Here is an 18,774-nt window from a genome sequence, read left to right on the forward strand (position 1 = left end):
TACTGGCACAGATTTGAAATCAAGTGCAGTAGGCTTATCCACAATTTGGGATATCCATTAATAATGACAAGTCACAATGCTAACCGACCTACATGTTATAGTTTATATAAACAATTTTTCAACACAGTGCCTATCCTAGCATCTTTACCTCTTTGCAGAGTACAAACAATAGCTCAAAAAATAATTGGTAGTACTAAAATATTAGCAAAAGTGATTCCGCAAGTTCTGGGGTCAATGTCGGCGGCAATAGTCCGCCTTCCTTACCAAGAATAGATGCCACAAACACACTGATGAACTCTCTCTCAACCACTGTCAGTAAAGACAATAACTCAGGCAAAGGTTATCCTTCCAATGGATGCATTCAAAACAACTGTCCTAGCCCGTCATTTCTTCTTTCTTTGCCAAAGGCCACAGTGACCATGGATGCCTCCCAGATTGGATGGAGTGGACAGTTGCTGGGGAATACAGTCCAGGGCATTTGGTCCCCCGAGGAGGCCAACTTACACATATTGAAGGTGTGGCAAGGGGGCTATTTTCTTCCAACTGCTTTATAATTGTCGCCCATTTTTCAAGGAAGTTCAATGCGATAGTTGTCAGCTTGAGTAGGTCCATCTTACTTTCTCATGGCTTGTGTCTCAGCAGTAAAGTGACTGGCATGGTTTGTTTGTTTGTTTATTTGTTTGTTCATTCACTTACCATAAGGATGATTTTTCATTTTGTGCCCAGGTGTGCAGACTTCAGGCAAATGAAATTGCATATTTAAATGGAAGAAACAGTTTATGCAAACTAAACCTGTATAACAGCAACAAGGTGAAAGAATATAAAACGTGACATCTTAATAAAGATTACTCCAGAAAGCAACCACATTGAAGAACAAGCCATCCTCATTTTACCTTACTGACTTCTGTTTCTGTACTCACCATAGATTTTAGATCTGTCTACAGAACTACTCTCTCACCTGACAGACATGATTCATCCACAAATCTCTAGCCTAAAACTGGCTGCATGTTTTTTTTCTCATTATATTGATAGCCAGGCAACCTGTGTTTTATTTTTCACCTGTCTGTTTCATTCTTTTACCTTCCCATAACAACTCTATATGAGGAATCTCTACAGAAACTTATGGAGAGGATTATTTCTTTGTTGAGTAGAGCAGTGTCAGGTAGAACCTTTCCCAACTCCGATACATTCTGCCTTGAATTTCTAGCCAGTTTATTTCTAGAGGGTGCTAGTTTATGTAACGTCTAATTTCTACTCACAACCTTTCTTGAATTTCTGTGTAGATTTTTATAATTCTTTTCTGGCTTCCTCTAAACTTTGCAAAGCATTTTTAATGGTTTTCGTCAAAGATCCCATACCACCATGAGATGCACAGTTGGTACAGAGATCTTTAACCACCGTCTTTTCAATCTACAACCAAATGTAATCTAAAATTCTTTACCTGGAGCAGTATCCTTTTAGTTGCATTTACTTCCGTTGGACAAAGTCAGAACTTTAAGCATTATATTCTAAGTCTCCATCTTGTTTTTCCACATGGACAGGGACACTTTGCATACCAATGCTTCCTCCCTACTGAGGGCAGTGTCAGAATCCAGCATTAACCAACCAAATTAGCCTGCCATTATTTTTCCCAGACTTTCCAAATAAAGGAGAGGATATGCTGTGCTTATGCATTTCTACCTGCACAGATCTAATAACTTAGGAAGACAGATCAATTCCTGTCTTCCTTGACACATCACAAAATGGGCAAATTGGTCACAAATGTAATTATAACCAAGCGGTTGACGGATTATATTTTGTTTGTCTCCTCTAAATTGAATCTCCCCTTGACAAACCAATGCAGGCTCTTTCAACTACACCTATGATCACTTCAATTATATTCCAGTATAGACTATGTATGGAGTCTAGCTATGGGAAAACTACTTGGCCAAATCCTAATACCTTTATCATTCATTATAAATTGGAGCCGGTCTCGAGAGAAAGAGAAACCTTTGCCTCAACTGTACTTACCCTTCATTAAAATCCACCCAGGAATTTAGATAGTTGGGACTGTGTCCCATACATTGAGGAAGAATGTAAATTGACAATATCAGATAAAGAAGTTATGCACATAATGTTCCATCTGTGTTGTCCATTTTCATTGTTCCTCAACTCCCCCGCCTTCCATCCCACTCCATTTATCACAAGTGAATTCTAGAGGAATGAAATTCTTGGGGTACCACATGTCCCAAGTGTTGAACTCTAATTTTGATAATTCTTTATGGTCCTCATTTTGAGCTGCAAACAAGATATGAAGGATGTTAGGGGTGGTGCATTATGGGTAGGGAAGGAGTTTGAGAGTTTGTTGGTCGCCATGAGCTCGAATAATGGCTGAGTCTGATTTGAACCCATACATCGAGAAAAAATAAAAATGGACAACACAGATGGAACTTTATGGTAAGTACATAACTTCTTTTTTTTTTGTCTTGGTGCCTCGCATGACCATACATCCTGTTCCGTCTGTCAGGCCTTTGCACCTAAAACCCTTCATAGTAGACTTTTTTTCTTTGGTTCACTATCTTGAAAGCCAAGAGTCTTGAGCTTCCGGCAAAAGAGACGATGGAAGAGAACTTTCCTCTCTGAGAGACGGCCATCAGTGTAGAAGAAAGCCAAGAAGCCTAGGCCAGAATCTTCTGCTGTTCATCCTCTGCTGGACATCTCTCCTGAGTTGAGTGAATGCCCAGAGGTTCACCCAGCTTTATCATTGGATTCCTCTGTCCCGACTGGGTTGGAGGCCAGTGAGGATCCAACTTTAAGCATGTCTGAGGGAGGGAGGTATTGCAGACATTTGTTTTGGATATTCAGGGGGAACCACGGCGGCTTATCTGAGGAGCCTAGGGATGTTCCTCAAATTTTAGTTAGAGAAGTCCCTAGTACCAGTATTTAATGCTGTTCTAGGTCAGAGCCTGCCAAATTTTATAAGGCAGATGTCCCAATGAAGAAAAAGCAAAAGACTAAACCTATTACTCCTGCTCCTAAGGATCCACAAAGTTAATGGCAGGCCTTCACTCAGGGCTTGTTTAGTGCTTTGATGGTATTGAATACCTTCTTAGGGAGTTTGTTTCAGCCCTCTCTTGGTCCTCTACTCCCCTAAAAAGACCCAGGGAACAGGATTCCTCTGAGGAGGAGCTGGATTTGGATGAGGAACCCCATGCTTACTCTTTTTAGATTCCCTCTCCTTTGGACTATGGATCAGAGGAAGAGGAATCTTTCAGTCCTGATTCTTCCTTTGAAGAGATTTCTTTTAGTGACACAATCTCCAGGATGATAGAGTTCTTTTAATGGGATTCTGCTTGGGTTTCGAGGTACATAAGATATTGTGAGTTTCTGCAGATGGATTCTCCTAAACCTTCTGCTGTTCCTTATTTTTTGGCTACCTTGTTGGATGCATTTTCCAGACTCTCAGCCCCCTGTTACCAAGAAACCTGATGGATTCTATAGGGTGCCTGAGGAATGTACAGATGTTCTTCGTTTTCCATTGCTGCAGTCCTTACTATTGGGTATAGTCCGCGTCCAGTCGGCCCGAATACCAGAGTATAAGGCTGACGTCGGTCAGGGCGCATTAGACTGACGTCAGTACGTCAGGGTACTAATGCGCATGACCGACGTCATATCCTCAGTCTTTTTTGCCGCATGGTCCGATGCAGAAGCAGTTTTGCGAGTGCAGGTTGGCGTTCTGAAATATTTCCGAAACCGGAGTTTCAGACCGAAACAGAGTTGGCTAAGTACCCCGTTGGGGAACATTTTGGTTTTTTCTTGCCTCAGTATTTTACCGGATGTCAGAAAAAGTGAATAACTGTATTTCTTGTGGGAAACAGATACCTCATAGGGATTACCATACCTTGTGTATACCTTGTTTAGGGCCTGAGCACGACGTTGTTGGTTGCCGCTCTTGTGCTAGGTTTAACAAACGCACTATTAAGAGGAGGTTAGACTGTGCCAGGTTAGTGTTTGGGAAGCGTTGCAATTATAAAATGCCGTCGGATGCTCCGACGCCCGCTTCGTCCAGAAAGCGCAAGGACAAAACAGTGAAGCCTAGGGTTGATGAACCGGCAGTCCCGGACGTCGGTTCTTTAGAAGGCTCAGTGGAGCCAGAGGTTTTGCCAGGAGTTTCCATGGAGTCTCAGGCAGAAACTTTACTGTTACAGGATGTGCCTTCTCAGGAGGTAGGCCAGGCTGAGGGGGCTTCTCAGGTAACTGTTCTTCCCTCTCTTCCCAAGGTAGTTAGAGCCTCTCCTTCTGTTGCCAAAACTTCTTTGAGAGGTAGGCCTAGTTCAGCTTCAGTGGGGGCTTCTCCTAGCATTTCGGGTTCTGTACCTAAGAAACATATGCTTAAAATGGCAGAAGATTTGATTACTATGATTAGAGGTTCTATGCCCCCGCCTGATAAGAGGCCTAGGGTGGAACCGGAGTTTGATAGTTTTGAACAGTGTTCAGAGGCTTCAGAGTCTTCTGCGGAAGACTTGCAGGAGTATCCTACTTATTCTGATTCTGATGTGGATGATTCCACTCCTACAGCTTCTCCTCCTGAGGATTTCTCATTTTCAGAGACTCTGCATTCCATGAGGGAGCACTTTAAATGGGAAGGCCAGGATTACTCTGATTCCAGGAAAAGGCTTGGGAATTCTTGTTTTTACCCCAGCATAGGCCCTTAGCTATTCCTCCTGTGTTGAATGTGGTGGAAGATGTTTTTGCAGAGGCTTCCCTGAATCCTGACTCTTTGCCTCCTGCTCCTGTTAAGCCTGATAGGTATTATAGGGTGCCCGAAGCTCATAAGTATTTGTTTAAGAGTCCTAGGGCGGACCCAGAAACTATTTCTCAAGGGCCTAAAGGTGTTAAGGCTTCTGTGGTTAAAAATCCTGTTCCCTCTGATAAAGAGGCAAGGGCCTTGGATAGGTGGGGAAAGAAAGTGTATACTTCTTCCACTCTAGCCATGAGAGCGTTGAATTGTCAGTTTCACATGCTAAAATATCAGAATTATCTCCTTTCACAATTAAAATCTAAGGTGGATGCTTTGGCGGAAGGTATTGAGTGTAAAGAGTTGCTGGACTTGGTTCATGTGTCTGAGCAAGTGGGTAAGCATTCTTTGCAATGTGGTTTTGATGCTGTACAGGCCTCCTCGAGGGTGGCTGCTACTAGTTCTGTTCTTCGCAGGCATGCCTGGTTGAAGGATCAGAATTTAGCTGAGCATGTTAAGACAAGGATTTTGGATGCTCCTTTACAGTCTGATGTGTTGTTTGGATCGCCTGTGGAAGCAGTTTTAAAGAAAATGGAGGACAAAGCTAAGTCTATGCAAACTGTTAAAGATTTTTGCAGGTGCAGCCACCAAGTTTAGTAGAAATTGGCCTGCTAAGGGGTGGACATATCCTGCTTATGATTCCCAGTCTAGGGGTAGGTCTAGACGTGGTAGGGGCAGGGCTCAAGGTTCTTTTAGGCCTAGAACAGGGAGTTCACCTGCTCAGACTTCTGGTGAGGGCAGGGGTCAGTCCTTTCGTAAACAGACCCAATGACCTGTCTTTTCAGCTGCCAGTAGATTCTCGTCTGGCAGCTCCTTTGGGAGGAAGACTGTCTCTTTTCAAAGAAAATTGGGATTTAATTACTCAAGACAAATGGGTGTTGGATATCATTCACCACGGTTACAGATTTTATTTCCATACAATGCCCCTTTCAAAGGCATGCCAGACGTTCCTCCTCCACAAAGAAAGGAGGCTCACAAGCAAGTTTCTCAGTTACTCCAGATGGGGGCCATTCAGCCAGTCCCTGTATCAGAAAGGGGCCTAGGATTTTATTCTCGCCTGTTCCTAGTACCAAAGAAGGGGAACACGTGGAGACCAATTTTGGATTTATCTCTCCTCAACACTTTTCTGGACATTCCCAAGTTCAAGATGTTGACGTTACAACAGCTTTTACCTCTGCTGGGCAAAGATCACTGGATGGTAACTTTAGATCTCAAGGAAGCTTACCTTCATGTGCCTATAAGGCTAAGTTGCAGGAAGTATCTGCAGTTTCGAGCTGGAAATTCTCATTATCAGTTCTCTGCATTGCCCTTTGGCTTATCCACTGCGCCCAGAGTATTCACAAAGGTTCTGGCTCCAGTGATAGCTTACTTCAGGCTTCAAGGAATTCAAATCTATCCTTACTTGGACGACTGCCTGATTCTGGCTCAAGAAAAGGAAGACCTTCTACAGCATCTGGAATATGTTATAGCAGTGCTAAGATGCCTAGGGTATTCTGTGAACGAAATAAAGTCCAGTCTAGTACCCTCTCAAGACATGTGCTTTCTGGGTGTGAGACTGAATACAGCAGCCCAGATGGCCTTTTAACCCCGGACAAACAAAAGAGTCTGTCACTTTACTTCCATCAACTATCTCATCAGTCCGTGCTGACTGCAAGGACAGTCCTTCAAGCATTAGGGTTCATGGCATCTTGTATTCTGGTGCTTCCCAATGCCAAACTGCATATGAGGAAGCTACAATGGTATCTCAAAATGTATGGACACAGCACTGCCAGGATTTGGACACTGTCATTCAAATAATACCTTGCCTTCAAAAGAATTCTTGTGGTGGGCTCAGGAATGTCACCTAAACAAGGGACTCTCTGTGACCCGGCCAGAGGCAAGTCAGATTTTAACGACAGATGCCTCGGACATTGCTTGGGGAGCTCATCTAAATGGAAAGTGGATACAAGACAAGTGGCCTGCCAGACTACAGCATCTACATATCAACATGAAGGAGATGTTAGCAGTCCAGTTTGCATTAATGGCTTTCAAGGAGTTACTTCTTCCAGGGCAGGTGTTGATTCTAACAGACAACACAACTGTCATGTGGTACATCAACAAGCAAGGGGAACACATTCTTATCCTCTATGCAGGCAAGCAATGATTTTATGGGAGACTGCGCTAAGCTTGCAACTAACTCTTCAGGCAAGGTTTCTGCCAGGAGCACAGAACTCCTTAGCAGATGTGTTAAGCAGGCAAATCATGGATCCCCACGAGTGGAAACTGGATCTTCATGTATTTCAGAAATTGACAGTGTCATGGGGAACTCCAGACATAGATCTGTTCGCTTCTCCACTAAACCACCAGCTGCCAAAGTATTGCACAAAGGGGTTTCATCACACAGCTTGGAAAGTGGATGCTCTGTCTTTCAGTTGGAAAAACCTTCATGTGTATGCCTTTCCACCTCTGCCTCTTCTTCCAAAGGTACTATTAAAGGTCAGACAAGACAGGCCAAGGATGATTTTGATAGCTCCAGATTGGCCTCGGCAACACTGGTACCCACTACTACGGAGTCTGATAAAGAAGCCTCCATGGCCTTTACCTCTGATTCCTCATCTGTTATCTCAGAAGGACGGTCATCTGCTCAATGTCAAGCTTCACTCTCTTCATCTAACAGCCTGGCATATTCTGTGTTGAAACACAGCAGGTCTCAACTTCCTCAACAAGTTTTAAATGTGATTATGGAAGCTAGAAGACCTAGTACAAGGAGAGTGTACGCAGAAAAATGGAAGAGATTTTTATTTTGGAGTACAGCAAAGAATTTGGAGATTTCTGAGCCTAATTTGAGTGTGGCTCTTCAATATCTTACTGAGTTATTGGACAAAGGTTTGTCCTTCTCTTCCATTAAGATTCATGCTGCAGCAATTTCAGCTCACTATGATTGTGACCCACCTTTGTTTTCGCATCCTTTGTTCAAGCAGTTTCTTAGAGGGGCAAAGAATATAAGACCCGCACGTAGAGCTCCTACTCCTGCTTGGGATCTCAATTTTGTGTTGGAAAAACTTACTCTACAACCTTTTGAGCCTGCAGCTACTGCTGAATTGAAATACTTGTCATGGAAGACTGCTTTTCTGTTGGCTATTACTTCTGCAAGAAGGGTGTCTGAGTTGCAGGCCCTTATGGCAGTAGAGCCCTTTTGATTTTCCATAAGGATAGGGTATCATTACGTACTAATCCTTCCTTTATGCCTAAGGTGGTTTCTAGTGTGGCTTTAAACCAAACTATTCATTTGCCTACGTTTTATGCAGACCCTCAAAATAAAGGGGAAAAGATTTTGCACACTTTAGATGTACACAGGCAATTGCGTTATTATTTAAGCAGGACTAAGGATTTTAGGCAGTCTCAGCAGTTGTTTGTTTCTTTTGCTTTGAGTTCACAGGGCAAGCCTGTGTCAAAACAAACTATTTCTAGGTGGATTGGCTTTTGCATTGCATTTTGTTATTCCCATCATGGCAAGGAGATTCCAGCTGGGATTAGGCCTCATTCCACTAGGGCTACTGCCACTTCAACAGCATTGCTAAGTGGGGTGACAACTAAGGATATTTTGGAAGCAGCTACTTGGAGTTCAGTGCATACTTTCTCTAAGCATTATCACCTTCCTATCTACTCTAAGTCTAGGGCTGGTTTTGCCACAGCTGTTTTGCAAGGCATGTTGTCAGCTCCTACTTCTTTATGATTTGCCAGCCTCCCTTACCTCTGCTTTGGGATTCTACCCAATAGTAAGGACTGCAGCAATGGAAACGAAGAACATAGTACAGTTTTGTACCTACCATAAATGTAGATGTTCGAGGATTCCATTGCTGCAGTCCAATACCCTCCCTCCTTCCCCTCTGTGTTTAGGGGTGGTTGTGTAGGTGAGTTTACATGTTTATATTTTTGTATATATTCTTGTATATATTGTACATGTTTTTGGTGCAGGTATTTTGGGACTTGTCTTTTTAGGGTCTTCTGACATCTGGGGCAAGAAAAGACTGAGGATATGATGTCGGTCATGCGCATTAGTACCCTGACGTACTGACGTCAGTCTAATGCGCCCTGACCGACGTCAGCCTTATACTCTGGTATTCGGGCCGACTGGACGCGGACTATACCCAATAGTAAGGACTGCAGCAATGGAATCCTCGAACATCTACATTTATGGTAGGTACAAAACTGTACTTTTTTGTACAAGTGTCCTGCTGACCCCTCAGTGGTGTCTATAGCTTCTGACATGCCCTCTCAAGTGCTTTCTTCTCCCAAGCTACTGCCCTCTGATAAAGATAGCAGGACCGTGGAAAGACTAGGTAAGAAGCTTTACACCTCTGCTATGTTGGCTTTTAAGGCTTTCAACTATCGGACCCATATGTTCAGGTATTTGTTGGTTCTTCTATCCCAGGCATGTCAGGTTACTTCTGATTTCCCAGACTCTGAGGTTAAAACATCTGCTCTTTCCCTGTTAGGGACTTCCTCCCAGGTGGCTCATCATTCCTTAAAGTGTAGTTATGATGCAGCAGATGTTTCTAGGGCTGCTGCTCTTGGGTCAGTGATGAGGAGATATTCTTGACTTCAACCTCTGCCTGATATTAAGGTTAAGCTGTTGGATGCCCATCTTGATAATAAACACTTGTTTCGTGAAGCTGCTGCTGCTGTGTTTAAGTTTCTTCAGGATAAGGGTGAGGCTTTATAGAAACATAAACATGTTTGTTTCTCCTATGCCTAAATTTCAGAGAAACTACCCCAATAAACCAGCCTTTATTCACAGGTAATCTTGCCCTCCTCCTAAGGATAAAAAGGGTGGCAAACAGGCTCCTCCTGCTAAGGCTACTTAGACTTCAGTGCCTCAGAAGTCTCCTTTTCCAGATAAACCAGGTGCTGTCTGACTATCCTGTTCTTCCCAGCCACCCCCCTCTCTCTCTCACCCTCCCTCTTTGGCTACAGATTATTCAGGATGCCTGGGTCCTGCCCATTATTCCCCAGGGTTATTTCATGGTTTGGAAATCCCTTCCCCCTTTTATGGGTATTCCTCAGCCCCCTCAGTAAGAACTCTCCTTCTTTCCAGAGGTGCTTCTGGACCTTTTGACTTGAGGTGCTATTCATGAGGTGGCTGTGTCCCAAAGAGGGAGGGGATTTTACTCCAGGATGTTACTAGTACCCATAAAAGAGGGTACTTTGAGACCAATTCTAGACCTTTCTCATCTAAACACTTTTCTGAAGGTGCCTCCTTTTGAATGTTGTCCCTTCAGAATTTGTTCCCTCTTTTGCTTCCTCAGGCTTATATGGTATGTCTGGATTTCAAGGATGCTTATCTCCATATCCTGACCCATCCCATTGTCAGGAAATTTTTACATTTCTCTGTTGCTCCCTGGCATTTTCAGTTCTTTGCTTTGCCCTTTGGCCTTTTTGCTGCCCCAGAGGTATTCACCAAATGCATTGCTTCTGTGAGTGCTTTTTGCAGGATTTGGGGGATCCAAGTGTTTCCATACTTGGATAACCTTCTATTTCAGGCATCCTCTTCAGAGATTCTGTTGCAAAATCTTCACTTTGCCATTTCTCTTCTGCAAGGCCTGGGGTTCACAATAAATTTCAAAAAGTCTTTTCTGACTCCTCCTTAAGACCACGTTTTTATGGGGTCCATGATACATATTGTGCCTATATTGGTGTCCCTGCCTCCTCCCAAGACCTTGACTCTCATTTCCATCTTTTAAACTATTCTTTCTATGGCCTCTTTTTAACAACCAGGGACTTTGTGAGAGCAATGGGGTTCATGGCATCCACCATTATTATGCTCCCTCTGGCCAAGCTCCATATGAGAAAGTTTCAGTGGTTTCTGAAGTTAGTTTGGCTTCAGCATAAGCATCTCCTAGAATTTGTAGTTCCTCTTCTACCTTGTCTCAGGAAGGAACTTCACTGGTGGATCCAGCAGCTGTGTCTAAATCCAGGACACCCTCTTCATCCTACTTTTCCCTCTCAGGAGCTGTTCATTAACAGATGCTTCAGATGTGGGATGGGGAGCAGCATTTGGCTCCCTAAACGTGCAGGGACTGTGGTCCCTTCATCAACAGAAAGAGCACATCAGTGTCAGAGATGAGAGCCCTTCTGCTAACACTTGAGGCTTTTCATCCTCTTTTCTCGCCAGAACCTCTCAAGGTATTTACAAACAATACCACAGTGATGTAGTATGTAAACAGGGAGGGGCAAGATATTTTATTCTTTGCCAGTTAGCACTCCTAATATGAGATCTTGCTATCCAATATGAAGTGACACTTCAGGCAGTTTACATTCCCTCAGGTCAAAACATTGTGGCAGGCACTCTGAGCAGGTCCTTAACTCAGTTCCATGAGTGGAAGCTTTACAGAGATGTGTTTCTGGACATTGTCCACTAGTGGGGTACTCCTCAAATAGACAACTCCTCTATTTTGTATCAGAGTCCCAGGTCCTCTGGTATGGAAGGTGGACGCCCTAACTTTTTCTTGGAATGGGATGCTTCCTTACGCTTTCCCTCCTCTCCCCCCCCCTTCCAAAATTCCTGTTCAAAATTCAAAACCATGCTCCCAAAATCTTGTTAGTGACTCCCTTTTGGCTGAGACAGCATTGGTTCCCTCTTCTGCAGTTAGCCAAGGGAAATCACAAGTTACCTCAGAGTGGACCTACTCACACAAGACAAGGGATCTCTCATCCATCCCCAACTATCTACTCTTCAATTGATGCTGTGGATGATAGGATTTTGATTCCACAGACACCTTTTTTCTGAAGACGTACTTAGGGTCCTGCAGGAGGCCAGGAAACCCAATACTAGGAAATCCTACTTATCCAAATGGAAGCAGTTTTCTGTTTGGTGCCTTGTAACATTAATCCACTTTATTTCTGTGGACATTACTTTGGTTCTCTCTAATATGTGTGAATTGCTCAATGCTGTGTTGGCGTGTTCTTCTATTAAAGCCCACTCATCAGCTATCTCTGCTTATCTGCCTTTATTTCCTCCTTTAGCTTCTAGATTTGAAGCTAAACAGTCCTCAAAGGCTTCCTTCATACAAGGCCTCCCCGGAAGCCTGTCCCTTCTCCCTGGGATGTTAATTTTGTTTTGGAGAAGTTGACTCAGGCTCCTTATGAGCCTGCTGCTTCAGCTTCCTTGCAACACTACTGTTGGAAGACTGTACTTATCTGCTAGACTGGTGTCTGAGCTTCAAGCCCTTATGACTTGTTCTCCTTTTTTGTTTTTTCATAAGGACAGTGTGTCCTTGTGTGCTAATCCTTCTTTAATGTCCAAGGTGGAGAATGAGTTGTCCCTTAATCAGCCTATTCATTTACCCACTTTTTTCCTTTCTTCACAGTCTGCCAGTGAAAAGGTGCTGCACACAGATGTGCATAGACAGCTCAGATTTTATTTAGGTAAGACTAAGACTGTTAGAAAATCTGATCAACGCTTTGTTTCCTTTCATCCTAAGTTCTTAGGATTAACTGTATCCAAGCAAATTATTTCTTCTTGGATCTCAAAAGCTATTTCTTTTTGTTATTCCTTTCATAGTAAGAGCCTTCCTTTTTCTGATAAGGCTGTAGCTTCTTTTGGTGCTTTTTTTCAGGGGTCTGGATACTAACTCTGTTCCTGAGGCAGCTACCTGGACTTCTATGCATACATTTAAAAGTTGGATGGAATTTCCAGAGCTTGAGCTGGTTTTGCTAGAGCCATCCTTCATGGCTTCCTAGAGGGCTCTGTTGATTCTTCCTCCTCCCAAGTTTCTTCCTTAGCTTTGGCACTCTCCCTAATGTAATAAATACTGCAACAGTAAAATGGAAAGACACAGTACAGTTGTGTAAAATCTTGCTATAATGGTAGATGTCCTCTACACTTTTGCAGTATTCACTCCCTCGCTCCACTCCCTGGTCCATTTCTCTTCTGGATGTACTGATTACCTCATTTCTTTCCTTGGACTGGTGTTCCCACTGGGGCTCTCAGTTCTGGGGAAGCTACATCTGGACATCACCTTTATGCTCTATGCCACATAAGGAGCATACGTGTGACCTATGGCGTACCTTAAAGCAATTTAAAGGCTTTGGTAAACTGGTCGGATGTCAGGCCACCCTTGGTAGAGGATCCCTTATGTAATGAATACTGCAACAGTGAAGAGAAGGACATTTACCATTATGGTAAGATTTTGCGCAACTGTACTTTATATTTTTAAAGTGAAGGTATACCTTTTTTGCTGTAGTTGCCAACATTAGTTCTCTTGTGCTGCAATAAACATACCAGAATACATTTGGCCCCCTCTCTTAGCTTGAACTGTGGTCAGTTACAATTACCATTCAAGCATTGACCAGAACAATGACATGAGAGAAAAGTGGATCAGACACCTTTCAAGACCTTATTTAGCCTCTTATGGTATGAATTTTTATTTACTGATGTTTAACTGGGTATGTGGGCTAATCCAAGAAGGACTTATTTCAAACATGACACAGGTACACAGCAAGGAGATTTAGAATAAAGTGTCTACACATATCACTAGTACAAACAAAAGTGCAATTATACATCACTTACAAAACACCCTTGCAAGCCTATAGTATCACCTGCGCAGTAAGATCATTAATATCTGTATATAGGCAGATGTCCTTTACCAGCCTACAGTGTCTGATTATGACATAAACATTGAGAGGAATAAATCGGGAGAAAGATAAATTATGTGACAATTAGATAGCCAATACAATATACAGAGTGCATGTTAATATGTAACCTGACTATGTAACAACTTGTTATGGATAGCTATACTAGTTCAGCCCCATTAGTAGTAGTAGTAGTAGTGTTATAAGAATGCCCAGTAAAAATTAAATACACAAGTTACTTTTGCCTTTTAGAATGTTGGGTCATATTAGCTTTGGCTGTTGGGCATTGTAAGAAATATTCATGGTGTGTATATTCTACATTTTATAGATTATTCATTGGTTAAGGTGGCAAATGAAGGCTGATCTAAAGTGTTTTAGTCTGACTTGAACTCTTGACTCAATTGGCAACAGTAAAAAGCGAGATAGGGGCCTAGGATTGAGGAAGGCCATGCTCTCCATTTTACTGATCTCATTGTTGGTATCCTGATTGCCCCTGCTCGAGTGGGATAGATGGACTTAGATGCATCCTTAATCTTTTGCCTTGTCAGTTGAGCAAACTGTGGTATTTACCGAAGTGTTGAATGATCATATTGATCACTGTTGCAGTAGCCTTAGCTATGTAGGTTATATCCTGCCACAGATATAACAGCTGGACAACTTCCAAAACTTCAGGACACCTTCCTTATGCCGAAACTGTCAGGCAGCTTGAGATGAGTGGACTAAAAGATAAGTTTGGATACAAAGCTCTTCAGATCTTTACTGCTGCTGAAAAGTACAGTCCTCTGAAGCTTTCGAGGATTGACGGCCAGCTTGTGTTCTTCCTTTGCTGGGCAGATACATTCCTTTGGGAGAAAAATATCTTCCATTTTCTTGTGTTGTTGCTTTATCACTTTCCTCTTAAGGAAAGTTACCGTAGAGGTAGGAGTGTTGTGTTTTAACAGACTGCCACAAAGCTGTAATGTACCTTTAAACTGTGTGATCATTTTTCCTGTTAGTTTAAAAGTGGCATAAAGTAACTGAACATGTTTTTCTGTGGAGAAAGTGTTTTATTTTTGTGAGGCTGGCATGATATTTTAAAGTGCTTTTTTTTACTGTGTTTTCCTGTCAAAAATGTAACTTTTTTTACACAGGAAGCGTTTACCACCAGCAATTGCTGCTTGGGAAAGAGACACCATTTTCGGCTTGACCGTGGAATAGACTGCTAGTTGCACACTGTCCTTCTTCCAGCCACAAAAAGAAAAAAAAATAAGCAAACGTCCTTTGTCACCACAGCAGGCTAGCAGTTTGCATCAGCTGCAGGTGGGTGACTCTGCTGTGGCCATTTGTTGTCCTCAGACCACTCTTATTTTACTCTGAATCCCTCTGGTGTAGCACCTACAGCCACATTGGACCGGAAGTTAGTCACATCCTCTGTGGCTTTAGGATCCCTCCACAGGCAAGGGAGAGCCCCTCTTGTTGATCCTGGGAAAGGGAACAGGGAAGGCTTTCCTATTAGAATGCTGTGCCCATCCCTGGGGAAGCTGATGGATGCCAATAGTAACATGATTAGCCCCATTTTTCAGGCCAAAAACAAATTGAAAACTAAGCATGTATCTACTCCTCCTGAAATTCCTTTTCATAGAAGTAGTTTGATGCGTCTGGCACAGGGTTTAATTCAGGCTGTTGATCCTTCTTGTAAAGTAGTTTTTGGTAAAGAATGAGGGACACCTCTTTTCCTAAAGGGATTCAAAATACTGAATCTGAACAGGAAGATGCAGAGACAGATAACATTTTTTTTCCTTGGACTTCTGATTCAGAGGAGAGATCAGTTTCTGATTCTCCCTATGCAGGTTTCTGTTTCTCTGAATCTGTTTCTAGAATGTGGCCAGTGTTTTCTGTGGGAGAACACAGTTATAGAAGGATTTTCCAGATCCTTCACCCATTCCTCCTGTTGTGTCTGCTTTAGAGGATGTGTATATCACTGCCTGCAATTTTCCCTATAGTCATCCAGCTTTCCCTAACAAAGCAGATGGAATGTAAAATGTTCTTCAGTCTTTTAAATTTTTATACACTATAGCCAAACCTGACCCAACAACTACAGTTCTAGTTGATCCCACTCTTGCTAAGCACCTAGTCAATTCCAATCCTACTCTTTCTGATAATGATGGAAATTTATAAATGGACACGTGAAAAAGTGCATACTTCTGCAACTTTGAATTTTGAATTTTCAGACTCTTGGGTTGGTTTGTTCCGATTAATATTGAAAGTATAATGAATGTTTTATCTGCAGCTTCTTGTGAGGAAAAATCTGCTCTAAATAACTTAGTTTTTTTCTATTGCACGGGTCAGTACTCATTGTTTATAGTGTGTATGTGACTCTGATACGTCTTCCGGGGCTATTGCCACAACTAGTACTGTTTTGAGGAGGTTTGAATGGCTGCATTCTCAAAACCTCCCAGATGATAAAAATGAGATTTTAAATTTACCCTAGGATAAAGATTTAATGTTTGTTACCTCTGCTGCAGAGGTAGTCAAAAAGTGTGATGAAGGGGGTAAACTAATCTAGGGAATCTCTAGATTTTTCAGCACTCCTTTTCCAAATTTGTCAAGGGACTTTCTATCTCCTCGTATAATTTTGTCAAAAAGTAGAATTAACAGTCTCAACAAAATACAGGTAAACAAATATTTAAGAAGAAATGGCAAGGAGGTTCTAAAAATAGGTCACAAACCTCCCAAATCAAAGAAAGGCACGGAGGTTGTAAAAATAGGTCACAAACTTCCCAAAACCAAAGAAAGACAAGAAGTCTGAATGACTGTTCAAGAGGCCTTGCAACCCCTTCTCACCCTGGCCACTTTTTTTATCCAATGTCTGAATTTCAAGTTTATTTTGCTTGACAACAGATAGTTCCAGACAAATGGGTTCTGAAAATCATTGATCAAGGTTGCAGATAACAATGGGAGGAAGTTTCTCCTTTTTTTTAGGGGGTCATTCTCATCCTCCAGATCAGACTTTTATGTTTCCATCAGTTTTTCATCACATGCTATGCCAAGGAGTGATAGAACCAGTTCCTTCTTTGCAAGTGGGGAAGGGTTTTTATTCAAGATGTTCCAAGTGCCAAAGAAAGAAAATGTTTGGAGACCAGTTCTGGATCTTTCTTTCCTAAACCTGTTTGTGATTAGTGCCTAAATTCAAAATGATACCATTTCACAAGCTGTTATCTCTTCTTCCCCTTTCAAGTTTCCACGTAACACTAGACTTAAACAATGCTCATCACATCCCTATTCATCCAGACTTCAGATGTTTATTAAGATGTTGTGTTTCTGGATCACATTATCAGTTCTGTGCCTTACCCTTTGGACTATCCTCTGCACCAAGAGTGTTCACAAAGTGTCTAGCCCCAGTTATAGCTCATTGCAGGTTACAGCATATCCACATTTTTCCATATTTAGATGACTTGCTTATCTTTGCAGAATCTCTTTCAATGTGTCAGGAATCTCTGTCTTGGATGAGAGATCTCTTACACAAGCTGGGATTCCAAGAGAACATTCAAAAGTAATTCTTGACTCCTTCACACAGGATTGTGTTAGTGGGATGTCAGCTAGACACTCATCTCAAAGAGCTTTTCTTCCATAACAAAAAATAGATCTATATCTAATCTATTTCTAAGGGTTTCCACCCAGGCTTTGGTCACTGCAAGGGAATACCTCAGAAGTTTGGGTTTCATGGCATCTATGATTCTTATGATACCCCTGGCAAGATTCCACATGAAAGAGAAATAGTGGTATCTAAAATTTCTCTGGACCCAACACCAATACCCTTTATCTTTTCAAATGCCAGTGCTGGGGTTTGTCAGCAGAGCTGTCATTTGGTGGAGACAGCAGATATCCTTGAATCCAGCTTTCTCTTCTGCCTCCATGCTCCAAAGCAGCTAGTTACCACAGATGTTTCAGACTTTGCTTCAGGAGCAGTTTCTGGAAGGATAAATGTGCAGGGGGTGTGTTACACCAAGAAGAGACACAAGCACGTAAATATCAAGGAGATGCTCGCCCTGATCAAGGCACTCATGGCCTTTCTTACTCCTCTATCAAGGTTCTTTTATTGGCTATTTCAGTGTGTCTGTCTGTGGATCCTCCTTTTTCAGTGCAGTCTCATGTCAAAATGTGTTTGAAAGGGATTTTCATAAGAGACCTCCGAGAAAAACTGGTGGCCCTTCCTTGGGATCTTAATTTTATGTTAGAGAGGCTAACATTTGCTCTATTTGAACCAGCTAACTGGCTGACTTGAGGTTCTTAACATGGAAAACGGTTTTACTGACTGCTGTGACCTCTGCAAAATGATATCTGAGTTGCAAGCTGTTATAATGATGTCACCCCTTCTCATTTTACATAGGGAGCATGGTTTCTTTGAGAACTAATCCTTATATTATGCCTAGAGTGGTATTCAAATTTACTTTAAGCCAAACTATCCCAGTTTTCTTTCTTGAACCTAAAAAATGAGAGGGAGGATATTCCATACCTTGGATGTCCTCGGAACACTGATGCTGTCTTGACGGAACTAAATCTTTCAGATCTTGTAGTCAGCTCAGTTTTAGCTGCTTGACAGTTCAGATGCATGGAAAGTGCCCTGAAAGTTTGGAAGCTTAACTGGCTGTTATAGCCTTAGCAGGATGTAATCCATATAGCATAGGCCACTGCAGCAGTGATCATTTGAACATCTACTTTTTACTTATACAGCTGTACTGTATTACCTAATCCTTCGAGCATATGCTCAGAAATGAAATATTGTTTAATATGGCCTTGTGGATGCCATCATGTTATTACGAGTTGGGAATCTTGGATGGTCTCAAATTTATCTTAGTACCTACTATTTCACAGAATGTTTTTTGTAGGTAACAAAAGTTGCTACTGAGACAGATGGTACATTACTTGGTATATTTCATCATTCCATATTTGCAGGCTAACTGCAATCCCCCTGTTCCAACCTGTGCAGGGCACATTATTGTTGTGAACATCAAACAGTGGGAGTTTAGGGTGAAGGCTGTAAAACTGCATTTCACTTTCAGATATGCTTAGTTAATTGGTAGCAAAACAGGGTGCTTTGCGAGATGATCCAATGCAGTAATAAGCTGTAATAATGGGCCTACTAACCATCATCCATTGGTTTGCAGCTTATTTCTTGAGGCGTGTTATCTTAAGGATTTACCCTGATATCAGTACCAGTAATTTTGTAGGGTTGCTCCATTTATACCTCGAGTCATGTTGTGTTGATTTGGAGACTTTCATTCACCAAATTTGGATTTTGTCTTTTCCTTTTCTTTTAAAAAATCAGGAACTCTACCAGAATTTAATAGCAAATTCTAGAAGAATCTGTAGAAGTACAAGTTACTTTACTGTGACTGTAGTCC

The 18,774-nt window shown here is 42.1% G+C and overlaps 2 protein-coding genes across 2 annotated transcripts in view; both read left to right on the forward strand.

Annotated features, from left to right (window-relative positions):
* The window catches only part of SETD7 (SET domain containing 7, histone lysine methyltransferase), a 1,173,783-nt gene that overhangs the window by 867,776 nt on the left and 287,233 nt on the right, over nt 1-18,774 (forward strand). The window lies entirely within an intron of this gene.
* LOC122793510 overlaps nt 1-18,774 on the forward strand; it is a 1,396,143-nt gene that overhangs the window by 775,125 nt on the left and 602,244 nt on the right. The gene's annotated exons all lie outside the window — the stretch shown is intronic.

This window comes from Protopterus annectens, chromosome 2.part0 (genome assembly GCF_019279795.1).
Source record: "Protopterus annectens isolate FY-2018-M chromosome 2.part0, PAN1.0, whole genome shotgun sequence".
NCBI classification, from domain to species: domain Eukaryota; kingdom Metazoa; phylum Chordata; order Ceratodontiformes; family Protopteridae; genus Protopterus; species Protopterus annectens.